Consider the following 17,155-nt stretch of genomic DNA (forward strand, 5'->3'; position numbering starts at 1 on the left):
ACCATGCAGTAAGACTTTGGTTTGCTAGCGTAATTCACTCCAGAAACATGCTTGATATCCAAAGCATTTGTATATCAAAGCTGATTTTTTCCTTAAGAAATACTGGAAACTGAGCTGAATCACTCCACAACCCCAAAGCACATGTATAACAAAGCAAATTTTCCTTTAAGAAATAATGGAAATTGAGATGAATCATTCCACAACCCCAAAATACATAAAAATTAGAATATGGCAACAGAATACAAAATAATAAAATACAAAGAAAAACAAATTAACTTACACTTACCTTCCAAAACCCTGTGGCTGGTGTGTGAGAGATGAGAGGAGTGTTATTATGTTGGACAACTTTCACTACCACTAAGGGACTCACTGCTACCTATTGACTCAATGAAACCTATTTCTTTTCACGCAGCTTTAACAAGGATCCTATCCAAGTGACACCTGGTTTTGCCTCCTTTTGAAGATTTCATGGAAATGTGACATTGCTTTGTCTTTAAACAGATTCAGTGCCTGCACTGCTACCACCTTATTTGAGTACTGTTTTTCCACAAAATTTTGTACTATTTTTCCATATCCCTCTAATCTCACTTGAATTGAGCAGTTCCTCTCTTTCCCCCTTCATCTGCAGACAAGATTTTCTCCTTTAGAACCTTTTGCTGTCAAGAGACAATCACTGACAAATTCACAGCACGTGAGCAATAATGAGAAAGAGACAGATAGACAGAGATAGAGACAGAGACAGAATCGCAAGAGCGAGCCACTGGTTCAGCTGTGATCCTGTGACACAAGACACTGACATAAGACACTGCTCACTTATCAAGTTAAAAGTTATTAGAAATATGTGCTGGTCTTGCAGAACACTTGGAGAACAAGGTATTCACAATCCAAGATTTTACTATATATACAGTATCTAGAATATCTAGAATAATGTCGGATAAGAGTAAATACTATGTAAGTGTTTGGGTTTGGTATTAGTATTATCAAATAAGAACATTAAAGGAAGAGATATTAACTTACCATGGGCTTAAGAACTGCTCTAACTCTAGAATACAACTCTAGAATGATTTACTCTCCAATGAAAATGAAAGTGCTTGATGCACAGATAAGTGCTCAGAAGATCAAAACTCCCCATCAAAGGTAAAGCACATGACATGAGATAACACACAGTCTGAAAAAGCAAGCCCTACCCATCTGAGTGCTCTGCCCACAAACACAGCCTTCCTCACACTGCATCTGGCTGATTCACAGCAGCCTCCAGGACATGAGCTGACACTTACTGCTTGCATGTCCTGGGGTGAGGGTGGGGATGGCGGCATGGCCCTTGGACAAACAGCTGGAGTTCGCACACTCAGATGTGCATTTGATTCAGGCCTGGGAGGGAGCACGACTCACGTTTACATTACAATCCCTGTGAGGTGCCTACACCTTCATTCACGTTCTTTAAACATTGGTCAGTCTCCAGCGCACTGCTGTCCTACACCGTCTCAATCACTGCAGTGCAAAAAGCATCCGGTCCCTAGTGTTCAGGGGAGAAGAATGTGTTAGATGCAAAGTTCCCCAGGCTGCGGAAAGTCGGGCCTGTGTGAGAAACAGTAAGAAATCCAGATACTAGAAACAGTCCCAGTGTGTCAGGGAGCAAATGATTTCCATCTATGTCAGTTCTTACCCAAGGATCCCTGGAGATTCAATAACCAGTTATGATGAAGATCAATTTTTAGATAGCACAAAATGGAACAACATACACAGGAATCATGTAGCTAAGTGTAATTCAAGCTTTGCTTACACCTTCTTAGCTACCTTCTTGTTGCTGGTATACAATATCCAACATCCACCGATCTAAGGAAGAAAGGGTTATTTTGGCTCACACTTTGTAGAGGTTTCAGTCCATGGCAGGGCAGCGTGGCAGATGGGTGTGGCGAAGAAGCTCAGGGCATGGTGTCAGGAAACTGATCAGGAGAGGAAGAGAGACATACCCTCCTAGGTCACACCCCCAGTGACCCGCCTCCTCTGACCAGGCTTTACCTATCGACATTACCTTTACTGCTAACCTCAGTGGACTAATTCAGATATCAGGCATCTATCGCACACCTAGATACAAACTACAATGCCTATGTCAAACATACTAGATGCGACAGTCTTACAGTGGCACAGGGGTTGTATGCACCCAAATGTTCCAGAGTATCTTTTTTTTTTTTTGCCAATTGAGACAGTGTAGTGAAATTGGTACAGAACTTCACAGCACGTTACCAGGATAACAGCAACAGGTATCGCAGTATATCTTCTTGTCATCACAATAGTTGTGCTTTCAATCATGTATAGCAAAATAAAATGAAGTACAGAACATTATTGAACTTATCAAAACAGAATATTGAATAGAACAGTACCATTAATCAGACTAAAGCAAAACAGCAGTAAAAATATTTGCCTTCAAAAAGATGGTAGAAGGTAATCTCCCCTTATTTGCTATATTGCATATGGTCAACCTCCCAAGAGATGCTCAGATCTCTGGTTCCCATTTGCTAAAGGGGGGCAGGGAAAGTGGGATGTTTGACTCTAAGCCTGTGCATCGGTAAGCGCACTATTGCTTACCAGGGAGGGGAGCTGCTTGCTTGGTTTCCCAGCACCCTAAGTTCCAACATGGCATGGATCTCAGGAGACGCTGGTGGTTCTCCCACTGGAGGGGCTGCAGCCTGCCACACCACAGCCGCTTACCCAGGGATGCGATGCTTGATTTCCCAGCATCCTCTAGAGTAACTCTTAAAATTAATCACTTCACTAATTCTCTCTTAAGAAATGAGATGAGAAGATCTCAACAGTAAAATTAGAACTCACATAGCAAAGAATTCCAGGTGAAGCCGAGGTCTGCCTAGCCTAGAAGGAGATCCTGTGTAAGACAACCTGCAAAAAGCAGTCACAGGACAGAGATGAGCCCCAGAGCAACATCCCTTCCTAAGTCCACATCCTCATTTCCATTGGGTTGAGTCGGTAAAGCAGGAAGAAATGTCAAAATCTTCTCTCTCAACAGGTTAATAAAATGCATAAGTCCTATTTTTAAATTAATTAGCATCTGTGATTTTAGGAATTCATCATAAATGCAATTGCTGAGGTTCAGTGGATTACGTGTGTGGTACTGAAAAGAAAGAATGGTTTCTCAGTCCAATAGCATTACTGATCTAATAAACGTAGTGTACCCTAAAGAAAAATAGCCAAATTAAAAATTATTATGTCTTACGGTAACAAAAGTACTAGACTAGTGTATCCAGACTCGTCATGGTAAACTGGAGGAAACTGAGGCTCGGGCACTTTACACACTGTATCCAAGGCCAGCTCCTACCACAAAGAGAAGGTTTATCACCGCTTATTTCATACAGGAAAGACCAGCATCTGAGGAAATGATTTTAATTCCTGTCAGCACTGCTTCCGGGCTGACAGCAGATGTTAGCTGTCTGTCAATCATTGCAGTGGTCAGGCTAATAAGATTACTGAATGCTGTGTCTGAAACTGAGACCAAAGATATACACACGATTTAAACACAAAGGAATTTACTAGAAAATCATCACCTCAAGGAAATTCCATTGATCCTAAATATTCCTCCACAAATCAGTGTAGCAAAAGCCACCCATGTCATAGGTCGGGGAACTTGTTCATCAGGGGGAATGAATTTCACCACTGAGAACAATGACTCTCTGAATGGTAGGAGGGAAAGACTCAGAACATCTGCTAATGCACTAGCTGAAAGGTCTCCACCAAATAACTCACGAGCCCAACTAGTGCTGGTACACATAATCATGAGAGGATGGCTCAGATTTGGATAAACAGGTAACACATGAGAAAGGTGGGAAATGTCACATTTAAGGTTTAAAATGGTGGCCCTAATTCTTTCTGGAATTAACACTTCTATTTAACTGTTGCTGGTTCAGTTATGTTGCTGAGGTGTGCCTAGACGGTTCAGTTGTTTCTATTTCTAAATGTTCATTACAAAGTCACAGGTACATTTACGTATCACTACAATTTATTTTAGCAACAAACCATCGTATGTCAACAAGTTTGTTGAAATACAGAGAGAAAGGAAAAATATCTTAAGTGGACACTTGGAAGTTTTACTAAAAACTGAGTTAAAAATTAAAAAAAGAAGCAAATACTGACCCTGCCTCATGATCATTCACTTTTCACTATAGTGCAAGTCTCTAGATTTTCAAATCAAACTCATTTTAAAGTGTGAATATAAATGTTAACAGAATGCAGAAGTACATGCTCTTAAAATTATAAATGTGTGAAAATAAGACTCATTCTCCAAAATTGGAATGCGTCCCATCAGCAGCCTTCTTTATTGGTTTCATTGCTAATGACACAAGCATTTGGGTTTTCTCTTCCTCCAAGGCAAATCCAGGGGGAGATGATCTGAGAACACTGGTCACTCACTGTGCCGGTGATGGTGAAGAGAAAACAGTACCAGAGATGCAAACCCCTCTGGGAAGCGCTTCTGGGGCCCAGACTTCCCTTTTCTCCTCAGGAGCATATTTCCTGCAAAATGCTGAGAGAGCAGCAAACCCTTTTTGCTTGCTATATGTTTAACAAATGGTCAGGGAATGGGGAAGAATTCACTCTGAGGACAGATCTGTGCCTACATTGAGTTAGAGGTAAATATTTTGCAGAAATAAAAGGGAAAAAAGAAAACCAGGAAAATACACCTGAGGAGAGCTGAAATGGGTAGAATATGTGGGACATGTGTTCTTGGAAGGGGTCACCTTCAGAGAAAGAGGCTGGTTTCCAGGTGGGGACACAAGTCACCATCGGAAGACAGGAATTTCCTGCAGCTCTTCCCTGCCTAACAAGCCAGGCCTAGGAACTAACACAGCCTATTGGCACAAATAATATTTTAGATGATTTTTTTTTAACTTTTGAGAGGAGTACTAACAAGCAAAATTTCAGGACCACATAAACATCAACAGGATCTACACTGAGCCTTTCTGCACAGGTAGTGAGAAGATCAAAGAGAAGAAAAAGAAAATGGAACAGGGGATCAGCAAGTCTATCTTGGCCCTGAGCTCAGGCCTGCAGTGCGCCAGCACTGCCTCGAATTTGCCTCTGCTCCAGCAGATCAGGCCTGGATAGTTCTTTCTAGTCATGCAGAGAGACTGGGTGCCTGGTCACATCAAATTCAGGCTGATCTAAGACAGCACTCTGCATTGTTAGTAAGACCTAAACACACAGGAGGCCCTCAAGAGTGTGAGGACCAGAGCTAAGTGGAGTTAGGCAGGATGGGGAGAGCTGGTCTGGCCAGGCCAATCCCAAACCCCCAAACTGATCCAGGTCAAGAAAAGTAACACTCAGTGGACTGCCTCAGAATGAGCCACTGCCTTAGGCTCCAGGGCAGCACTCTGGGGTTGCGCTCAGCTCCCTCAGGGAATCTCTGTACAAAAAAACATAATCCTGCGGACCATCTAGTTGAATAGCTAAATTTGTAAAACTGCAGGGTCAAATAAAAACTCAGATTAATTATGGGTTTCTCAAAGCCAAAAGTGGTATCTTTTCAGCAGGGAGCTACAGATGCTCAGTATCTGCCTGTTACATGAACCAAATTAGGAGCACATGCAAGCTTGTGTCTGTTTAGGAAACTCCTGAATGCCAAGATCTGTGTATCCAGGACGAAGACATCTGTCCCTTACCAGTGCGGGTAGAAGAGTCTGATCACTTTCAGTATGACTTGATAGACTAATTTTCCTAACTACTTTAGCTTCCTGAATAATACCTGTACTAAGAATTAATCCAGTACAAGATACCCTTGCTGCAATCTTACAAATATATTAAAGGAAGAAGCCACAAAATGATCTCAGTTTTCTCTACTGTAGAATCAAACAGTTTACATTATATATGCAACATCTCTCAAACACACTGTGATTTCATATGCAGCGTATGACACAGTTCTCGAGCAGAGATAGTAGTCACTCAAAGTGGTCCTCGGGCTGATGGCCAGAAGTGATGGCAGCTTTGTCACCTGATCCAGAGTAAGACCTGAGGTGTTCCTAGCAATCACTCAGGAAGAAAAGGTTGACATGTCTTCCCAGTAAGTGCAATTATCTTCCTCTGAGTATCTTTTGAAGGTTAAGAAACAAAAATTGGGTGAGCTACTAGCAGAACAATCTGGAATTCATCTGGTCCAGTGCACCCTGCATTTCAAGTTCAGACAGTCCTTGCCTGGGTCTGTCTGGCATGATGCCTATCTGCTCAGCTGACAGTCTCCAGAGAAGAGCAGCCCAAGATGAAATGCACACTGCAGAAGGTACAGGGACGGGGGAAAAAAAATCAAGATATGGAGGTCCAGTGGCCCGGACAACAGTGAAAAGAAACGGCTATTTTCCAATTCTAATTAACTAAGGAAACAAGTCAGAAAACGTTGCCAAGGATTGTACCACTGAAAGAGAAGCCACTAAAAAAAATAAACACATTGTAAATAATGCTTCTCATTAAAACAAAATCACATCAGTTTGCTGATACAAGCAATTTAAATTGCACACCTTCAATCACCTATTGATTTTTAAATCAATAAAAATTTTCTTTTAAAAAAGACAAGCAAAAGCATAAACTTTGTGGACAAGCACTTGTTTAAAAAGGCTAAAAAAACGGAATTCTACATAACAGTAAGAATCACTTACTGTAGACATCAAGCTTTGTAGGACGTTAATCAATCTTGATCATAGACTATGTGTATACAAAAAAATATTTTAACATACTTTTAACTTAGTGCCTCTAATACATGAAAAGCCTATCAATACTTTGATGGTCTTGAAAATCTGAAAAAACAAAACATACCATCAGATGTTTTCTCTTTCATCTAACCAGTGAAATAAGATATTCCTTCATTATCTAAGCTTTATTTTCTACACTTTCAGTTATTAGGGGTCACACATGGGCTGAAAATATTAAATGGAAAATTTCAGAAATAATTCCTATGTTTGAAATTACACATCACTCTGAGTTGGGCGATGAAATGTCATGCTGTCCCACTCCATCCCACCATTCCTTTGTTCACTGTATCCTTGGGGTATACACTACTTTCCCATTAGTCACTTGTTAGCTATTTAGTAGCTATCTCAGTGCCTAGATGGACTGCTGTGGTACTGCTGAGCCTACGTGCAAGTAATTCAAACATTCCTTAATAACAACCTTGAAGTGGGAAGTCCTTTGCAGTATAATGTTATAACTGTTCTATTTTACAATTAGTGACTGTTAATCTCTTACTGTGCTTCTTTTATGTATTAAACTTCATCAGAGGTATATATGTATAGGAAAAATATGGTAAATGTCACTTAGACACTCACTGACTGTCTTAAAAAGAATTTCTTATGATTAAAAGAAAACTACACTAGTAATAAGAGTATGGTGGGATGTCAATCAGAGAAACTCAGTCTGGAACAATCTATGCCCATACTGCAGAAATTCCAAAATGACATACACTTAGTACTTAGAGAATACAATTCAAATTTTTTGCATTTCAAAGATCTGCAGGATTATATACTACTACATATTAAAGCATATTAATGCTTAAATAGTTTGCTCTATGATGCAACTCAGGTCAAACCAAAACGAAATAGAGACAGAGTTGAAGTCAAGCTTATCTCTGGGGAGTATGCAGCATGCCTGAGGCAGGGGGACTTTAGTAATTTAGCCCATTCAGACCAGCAGCTTAACTGCTGAAACTGTCACTTAGCACTTGGAGAGGTAGCTACACTATTCTTTCTTGCTTACTCTCAAAGAAAACCATAATCTATTTGAAATCATGTAATAAAAAAAAACACTTTAAATGTAGGTAAGTTTATTTTAAAACCTATAATAAAAAGAAGTTAGTATCTATAAGGAACAACATTTAGCAAGTTCAGTCTTAGATTTTTACCATAAGGAACAAGCGTAATCAAGAAAGATAATAACTCTTGATTATCAATGAAATATAAAACTGGCTGAGCCTGGTCTTTCCTGGGAAATGAATACAGACTTGTAGAAATCCAACCATAACAAAGTCCTTGGCCAGAATAGTGATATTAATAGAAGCAGAACGCTTTCTTCCTAAATTAGCTGAGAAGGATATAGCAGAGGTCACTGAGGAAACCACTCTGAGAGGTAGACTTAAGTCAGTAGCACAGAGGTGCTTCATGGATTCAACAGAGCAGCTGAGGACACCTCCCCTTTCTGTGCCCCCTTCAGGGGCTCGCCACAATACCATACAGCAGAAACACCAGGGATGTGGCATTATTCACCTTGTACAACCAAGTTCTCATCAAGACCTCCTCAGGGCAGGCACAGGAAACCTGGGAGAGCAGGGTAGAAGGTCCATCTAACAGGGCAGGAAGAGGGTACACACAAAAAAGTTCCGGAGTGAGGAGGCAGAAAGATACAGTAGCTAGGAAGGGCAGAGAGGGTCAGACTCCTGCCATTAGCATTATAAACCTAGGATAGGACAAAAAGGAAATAAAGCAAGCATAATTTCACTCAAACACACTGGCTGCTCCCACTAAAATGTCGTCACGGTTCAAACTCTACCACAGCAGTGCTGAATTTGAAGGCACCAGGTTCTTAGTTTTCTAACAAATAGATTCACTTGGTCCATTCCCCTGCCGAGTTTCCAATTCCATTCTGCACTGGGCACAAGGGCAAAGATCAGACAGGTTTCTCCCACCAGAAATGCTCAGACACACTAACTTGGCAGAGTGATAATTATATACTCTTTAACAAGAAGATGTACTTGGATGTGCTGGGAATTAAACCCTGGGCATACTGCATGCTCATCAGTCCATTCTTCATCAGTGAGCCAACCCTTAAAGCCTGTTTAAAGTAATGGCATTTGTTTCCTGTGTACAGAAACAGAAACTGTGTCAAACAAGTGTAAGAAATGTCTCTAAAATACCCAGACTCCACTGTATATTCAAGATAGAAAAAGTAACGCCAAAGATTTTAAGTAAGCCTCATTTAATGTGCTTATAATAAATTTAAATGTTATTAGATTTCTGTTTTCTTCCTTTTAATAGTGTTGGACAACCACATAACGTAAATGATAAAACTTCAGTGTATTTCAATTTAACAGTAAAAAACAACATCTAACAGAGATACAGAATAATTATATGCATGTATAGTCATCACAAAGACACATATATGCTGACATAATTAACGTAATTGAATGTTAAGTTCTACACTATAGTTTAGTTAGTTGTAAAATTTCATAAAAATCCCAAAGTATATTTTTTAAATAGACATTAATAATAATAAAAGGATCTGAGGATTAGACAAGTATGAACTCCAACAGGCCACCATACCCCAAGCTTTTATAACTGAATCTGTGTAACCAAAACGTAGACAATGATTTAATAAACTGATGAGGAAGCAGCTAAACTTGTACCCATTTTTCCTCCTCGGCATTCAGGGTCACAGAGTCTTGCTATAAACACGTCTGCTACGCATGCTATTACTGCTTCACCATCATCGCGAGGGCGCGATGTACGTGTCAGCTTATTCAGTGCTCATAAGCACTCTTGTGCATTCTACATAAGATCACACTAACAAAAATTAGGAGCATGTACAGATTGAGTGTCCTTTTTGCACAACACTGGGAATCCAAGTGTTTCTGATTTGGGGATTTTTTTTAATTACATAATGAATCTCTGGGGTGGGATCCAAGTGTAAACATGAAATTCATTTATACTCCACATATACCCTATGCACAGCCTCAAGGTACTCTGATTCAATATTATTATCATTTTGACTTTTCCCACTTGGTAGCATAATGTCAATGTTGACAATGTTCAGGATCTGGGATTAGCAATGCTCAAATAGTACTGAACATTTTTCCTGTGCCAGTCTATGTGGCAACTAACTCAACCCTCAAAAGGAGCTTATAATGTGAATGCTGTTGCTATGGGGATTTGAAGATGAGGAGACTAAATGGCTTTCTCTGGCACAACTCAAACCAGGTTCCCCTCAACACCAAAGACCACATTCCTAACTACCATTTCTGGGGAATCTGCTCATTAGTTCTGGACAGGAGAAACACCACAACTGCAGAGAAGGGTGCCAGAGCCAGCTGAGCACAGCTAGACTCCCAGCCCACAGGCAAACTGACGAATCTGGCTGATATACCCTCACCCGAATTCCACTCAAGACATTCCCATTAGAAAAACAGAAGTCCTACCTCAACACTGGCCCAGGTCAATGGTCCCTAGAGTGCAGAGACATTGTTTCTGATTGGCCAACAGGCATCAAAATAAAGAGCCTGGGTCTAGACAGACACCCCACGTACATTCAACGGTCATCTGCCGCTTGGTCACTAAGGTCCCCTATGTGCTCTGGATGCAGCAGGAACTTGGTTAGTAAGCTTGTGAGGCAGTAGCTCCTACAAGAGGCAACAACACAGTGACCCAGACAAACACGTGGGCTAATGGGTGGAACACAGTGTGCTGGGATCACGGTGCCACTGTTTTGGATATAGATGAAGAGAACGAAGTGAATGCAAGGTTCACTCTAAAGATAAGTGAAGGCATTGACAAAGACAAAAAGGAAAAGGCAGGAGGGGGATCTAGGAGTGAGGTGCTGCTCCTCATCTCAGGAGGGAGGCAGGCAGCTACCATGAAAAGCAGCCACAGCAGAACTGTGCTAGGAAAGCACATCTTTCACCTATACTGTCAGCCTAAGGATACGCAGAAGCTCTGGGAAGTGCAAGATCAATGTCTTGGAACTATGTGGGGGCAAAGGCATTGGAGCCTGGAAATTCCCCACTCCCACTCACCTTGAGCAGGCAACACTTGTCCCATACGTTCCTGTGGAGCTAGGAAAGACGAATGCATTAGTAGTGCCATGGCAGGGAAGCACCTTTCTCCTAAAAGAGATGAGGGATCCTCTTCATCTGCAGGAGATACTTTTCCAGATCCTCAGTGGATGCCTAAAACTAAGGAGAGTAATGAGCCCTGTATGTACCATGTGTTTTCCCACACATACATAGTTCTGATAAAGGTCTGTAAATTACACATAATATGAGACTAATGATGACTGATAGTAAAATAGGATGATTACAATTTACTGTGTAAGTTACATGAATGCAGTTGGACTCTCATGATATCCTGATACACAGTATTCGCCCTTCTTATACAATGTGTGACATGCCACAATGCTTACAGGGCAAGGTGGCATGAGGTCAGTGACAGAGGCATTGCAACTCTGCATGGCACTGCTACTGGTTTTCTCCTCTGACCCCAGGGAAGATATTCTGAGCAGGTGACAAAACCTTGTGCTGATGCACTCCTCACTCAAGAGGTGAATCATCCCTTTGTCCAGCAGAGACACACTGAAATCTGGTCACTAACTGACGGTCTCAGTGACCAGATCAGCAATCTCTGTATCACAGTGCATGTGCCCACGTCAGCAAGAACAGCACACAATTCAAAATGTGAATTGTTTACTTCTAGAATGTTCACTGAATATTTTTAACTATAGTTGGCTGTAGGTAACTGAAACCTCAGAATTTAGGTGAGGTGAGGTGATGGTCGCAGGAGGGCTTTACAAAAACACCATCGAAATAAACCAGCCTACTATCCCAAACTCACAAAAGTTACCACTGAAACTACCCAAGACCAAGGTTACCCCAATTTTATTCCAAGTGTTTATCTCAAATAATTTAATTTACAGACACCATTACAGACTAAATGCCTTTATTAACAATATTAGTATATGCATGGAGGAACTAAGATATGTGTACCTTAATCAAACAAATATTTTCTCTTGGGAGTGGCTTTAGGGCATCTTGTATGCTACATTCAATTTTTTTTATAATATAGGTCCTGTGCTAATAACTGGAAAAAACAGGTCTTATGTCCACTGGGAATATTCACTGTTCAGCACTGGGGAACAAAACACTGGTGCTGTTTTGTTTATCCCATGAGTAATTCCGATTCTAACAGTATAAACTGGAGAAATCTAAAAAGAAAAGAGTTTACAACTGAGAAAAAACACTGCAAGCAAATACCCAGGCAAGCTTGGCAGGCTGTAAAAACAGATATATTTCAGGGCCAACAGGGCAGTGAGGGTGTGTGTGTAAGGCAAGGTAAGGACCATGCTGCCAGCTGGACTAATGGCCAGACCAATGCAGCCGAGTCTGCATCTCTCCACATGGCACAGGATGGGAGCCACCATTTTCACACAGGTGGTTCCAAATCATTCCTCCCACGCCTGCCAGGGCATGAGAGATGTAAAGATAGTTCTAGAGGTGAAGGTGTCATGAGAAGTCGGCCGACTGTGGGAGGCAGGAACTGCACAGGAGAATGTGTGTTCAAAACAGAGCCTGGCCCAAATCCAACTCCACACACATGTGCTGAATGGACACCTAGGAAGACACAAGATGAGGGACGGGCAGGACGGCAGAAGGGGGAGGAAAGGGGAAAGGGAAGGAAAGGAAAAATAGAAAAGGTAAGAGAACGCTGAGAATAGGACACCTAAATTCAGTTTAACATTTAAAGGGTTATATTTAGTTAGGTCAGATTTACACATGGATTCCACAGTGCATTGTACTAAATATAACTACCTATTTCCCTTTTAAGCCTTACAGACTCTGTGGCTTCCAATGCAAGATTCAGAAAAAATATAGGAATGATGCTCTGAATATCTGATTTGGAGCTTTCTAAAAGGAAATGGACACATTCAAAATTAATGCTGCAGAATAAAAGTGATTTAAAAGTTGCGTTAAAAAGAAACTGGTTTTCACTAAATAACTTAGTACATCTCCTAATACACCTGGGGAAATGTTGGGTTCGAAATCTGTTTCTAATTTAATTGCTCTAGCAAACATTTAAGTTGGTTCCCAAGAAAACAGAAACCAACTATAAGATAAGCGTTGTGTACTCTGTGGAAAGGAAATGAAGGATACCTATGAGTATCCCCAGAGCCTGGGGAGCCCTGCATCATTCCAAAGGACAGCCCCCGAGAAACTTGCCAACCCTTTCAGCTCTGAATCAGAAGGCAGTGGCAAACCCTCCTCCAAAACCACAGCAGAACAGGGAAAGAACACTGATACTTGTATTTCAGGAACTTTGCTTACGTTGCAAAGGAAGAAAACAACAAATTCTGAGTACTGTAGGTTGTACTGTCCTCCAAATGTAGCCTGACCTGAACTCATAAACAACAACAGTGTGGCTTGTCCTGGAGCTGCTTTTTCCTGCTTCAAGAATAGATCTTGTATTTCACTGTCCAGAAGGAAAAAAATTAGCATTCTACCTAGCCCAGAACCAACATGACTCGACAACAGCGTGGGACTGGCAGAGGTGTGAAGTATCTTCAGGGCCAACAGACACAGCCAGGGTCTGTCAACTGTGGTCAACTGTGGTGCTGTTTTCGCTGCATTCAGACTTAGGTGAGTCATGAAAACAATTGTTATGTGGACATCTGGAACTGAAAAGAAAATACTGGGGTGGAAATTTTAACAGCCTTCACCAGCATCTGCTTTTGTAGGTCATTATCAGTACAAAGGACTCTATCTTTGTTTACTTGAAAGTGGGAGCATCACAGGGAAGGAAAGTGTTCTGGCTGCAATGGATGTACTCCTCACTGGGATTTCTGACACAGTTTGCATGGCTAGAAGAGGAACCAATAGCAAAACATTCTGAGGAAATGCTTAAGACTCCAACAGAGAAGGGCTGAGAATCCTTTCGTTTAAATTTATGCCAGACTCCACATCATGATGCCCTTTCTGGAGCAATGTCTAATGAAATTATGTGCCTAAATCGTATTAGGAAGGCTGGAAGTCTTGACCTAGATTTTGTATAGCTTCAAAAAAATAAAAACCCTGAAGTTGTCTCCTTAAATAACAACTAAAATGACACTTCCCACACTCACCTGTAAAACTTTCAGAACAACCTATTTACTCCTATTCAGTTACTCACCAATGTTCTACAAAAACCAAAAGTAAAATTTAGTTTTAAACAGAAATAGAGACTCTAAGTCTCCTGGCTCTTTTTGGTTGCTTTAGTACATGCAATTTAGAACTTTGCTGAAATAGAGTACATGGGATACCAGGAATTCCAACTGATGAAATCATATACTCATAATATTGTTTTAGAAAAATTTTAATCTGTGATTGAATCCCATTTAAAATTATTGCAACACAGAACAACAAATCAAAAAGTTTCATATTGTAATATTTTATAACCAGTATTTTTGTTTTGGTCAAAAATTACATCAAAAATTCTTTATCATTATCTTTGTCCTTACATTCTCATTATTACAGAGAGAAAATATAAAAGATGCAAACTACAATTGCAATGATTCACAGATAGAAAAGTCATGGAGTTATGACTGAGATAGGGAATAACAACACAAATGAAGAAATTTGAGATTGCATTTATCTTTAAAATTTCCACGTGAAACCAGACTATCCTAATATAAACAATTCAATTGTGTGCTTAAGACTCTAAAAACTGAATGGCCATCCATTCTGTTTCGTTTCATTTCACAGGTGAGATGGAAGCCAACAGTGGCTAAGAGAGTATTCCAAATTTGCACAAGTAAGCCTACCCTGGATTTCAGATTTTCTAGATCTGAACAATCCAGTGCTCTTTTAGGTTATAACCGATCTTTACTTTTCAGGAATAACCTGTTAAGGGCCTATAATTTCATCCTTTTGATGCAACACAAAAATAGTAGCATCAGTGTAAAAACCATCAGTGAACATAATTTTGTCAATGTGGATGCTACTCAAAATTATCAAGAACTTACATACTCTAACTTTTGCTCTACAGAGGAAGTTAAATTAAGCAATTAAGGCCCATGAAAAATGTAAAATAAAAACATGTCTAACCCGGACACAGATGTCTTAAAAATACAATTTTTCTCTCTTATTCACAGGCAAATCATAATAAAAAGACTGCTACAATATACTTCAAGTAGTTTTTATAGGCAGCTATCAAGCAAAATGTAGATATACTAAAAGCAAAATTCACATAAGCAATTTTTAAATCAAGAATTTCAAGATAATTTGGTATTTGAAACATCATATCATACAGAACTTGCATTCTCTAAAACTCAGGAATTGCTCAAGGGCACTCAATTTACTCAAATCAGCAGGTTATTATCCTTGATATGATCTGTTGACTTCCCCATTGTTTACACTGGATGCCTGAAATCCAAAGAGGTGGGTGCCCTGCCTACCACAGAGTGATGGTGAGATAACCTAGGAAAACCTTCCCAGTGCTGGAGTCAAGGTTCCCACGGAATGACCGAGGTGCACGTATGTTCTGAGGTGTAAGAGGTTAGTAGGTCCACAGGCAGGCAGTATTCCCAGGAAAGCTGAGCTGACAGACTCAGATGAAATAAACAGCACATGCTCAAAGGCGGGTAAGATAAAGTAAAACAGGTCAGCAGAGACAAAGAACCCTCTACATATGCCCAGAAGAGCAAAAATGCCATTCAGGAAACAAAATATTCTTTACGGACTTTTTCTTGAAACCGTGAAAGTAATAAAATACATCCACCCTTCTGTATTTGCAGATTCCAAATCTGTAGATTTAAACAGAAGAAAATATTTGGGAAATATTTTGCTTCTGTATTAAATATGTAGAGCCATTTTGTTGTTATTTCATCACTGCCTAAGACAACATAACAGCTATTACATAACATTTTTATTGTATTAGGCATTATAAGTCATCTACAAATGATTTACTGTATATGTCAGGCTATATATAGGTCCTTTGCAAATACTCCGCTACTTTATATAAATGACTTGCGGATTCTCAGATTTTTGTATGCAAGGCATATCCTAAAACCAATACCCTGATGAAATCAAGGGACAATGGTAGCTTACTTACATTTCTTCATATAAACTCACTTATCGCATTAAAATTCAGCATCCAATAATTATATTAAGTGGGTGAAGAAGCAAGATTTCAATACACATTTTCAACATGAAAATAAGTACTACTATGTAAGCACAGGAAGAAACCTTCAACATACTTTGTCACAGATACTGGTAAAATAACACTTTATAAAATAACACTTTACTGAGATATAAGTACCTATCATCTAGAATATCTAAATTAAAAATTTGAAAATAGTATGTGTTTATAATACAATACTGATGCAAAGTTCAAACTGTGTAGGTACTATAAAACACACAGAGAGCAATTCTATTAATGGTTATAAACTCAACAGAAAGTTGAACTCACAGATTTCACACAGACTGGAACAAGAACGTTCACAGCAGCTTTATCCATAGTAGCCACCCAAAATGAAAGGACACAATGTGGATCAGCTGGTGAAAGAGAATCACATCGTGGTGTAAAACCCATGGAAAATGATGCACAGCATAAAAAGTTAAGAATTACTGATATTTACACTATAATTGAATCTTTAGAGTACATTATGGAAAAGAAGCAAAAAGCTAAAGACTACATGGAGGGTTCCACTGGTATAGAATTTTGAGAAGGCAAAACTGTAGCAACAGAAAGCAAATCGAGGATTGCCATGATGGGTGTGGAGGAAGGAACCTCCCGCAAAGAGGCAGAGAAAGCCTGCTGAGGCCATGGACATTCTGCCAGCTTCACTGCTAAGACCTAAAGTCCCTCAGCGGCAGACTAAACATCTTCAAATATTTAACGAAGATTACAGCAGGAAATGATGGCTAAGTATCTGAAGACCATCAAAGACAGGCATACTGCTTCCAGGAAAACTAACCAATCTGTGTTTCATAAGCTATGGCCTTTAACAGATTTCCAAAAGGTGGCCTAGTCATATTTAGCTTACAGCTAACCTCTTCAATGTAAGAAGATAAATTTTCTAAAACTATTGTTAACCCATGAATGATATTGTACAGAAGACAAAAGACCTATCAGAAAGCATCCGGGAAAAAGAAAGTGTGGAAACTTAAAGACATATGAGTGCCATCACGAATCAACTCCAAACAATTTTTAAACACTCTCTCATACACTAAGTGGGAAATACCTCTGCATGTCACAAGACTTTGTCCTTGAGACTACTAGACAAACTTATCTAACTATAAATAAAGATATGAGACAACTTTATCAAAGCTACAGGTAATTCAAGGTTAGAAAACAATTAAAACGTTATATGATAGAATCATGAGTCCACATGTACTAAATGGGAAAGACTACAGCATTTATGTCAAATG

The 17,155-nt window shown here is 39.8% G+C and overlaps 1 protein-coding gene across 5 annotated transcripts in view; it reads right to left on the reverse strand.

Moving 5' to 3' along the window:
• Fam110b (family with sequence similarity 110 member B) overlaps window positions 1-17,155 on the reverse strand; it is a 137,682-nt gene that overhangs the window by 91,961 nt on the left and 28,566 nt on the right. Inside the window, exon 1 of one of the 5 annotated variants that reach the window (XM_013148473.3) lies at window positions 10,775-10,900. The exons of the other annotated variants lie outside the window; for them this stretch is intronic. The gene's annotated coding sequence lies outside the window, so the exon portion shown is untranslated. Of the gene's footprint in view, window positions 1-10,774; window positions 10,901-17,155 lie in introns of those variants that run through there. 5 annotated transcript variants of the gene reach the window in all.

This window comes from Cavia porcellus, unplaced genomic scaffold (genome assembly GCF_034190915.1).
Source record: "Cavia porcellus strain 051 isolate PalLab524CR breed Dunkin Hartley unplaced genomic scaffold, mCavPor4.1 scaffold_11, whole genome shotgun sequence".
NCBI lineage: Eukaryota > Metazoa > Chordata > Mammalia > Rodentia > Caviidae > Cavia > Cavia porcellus.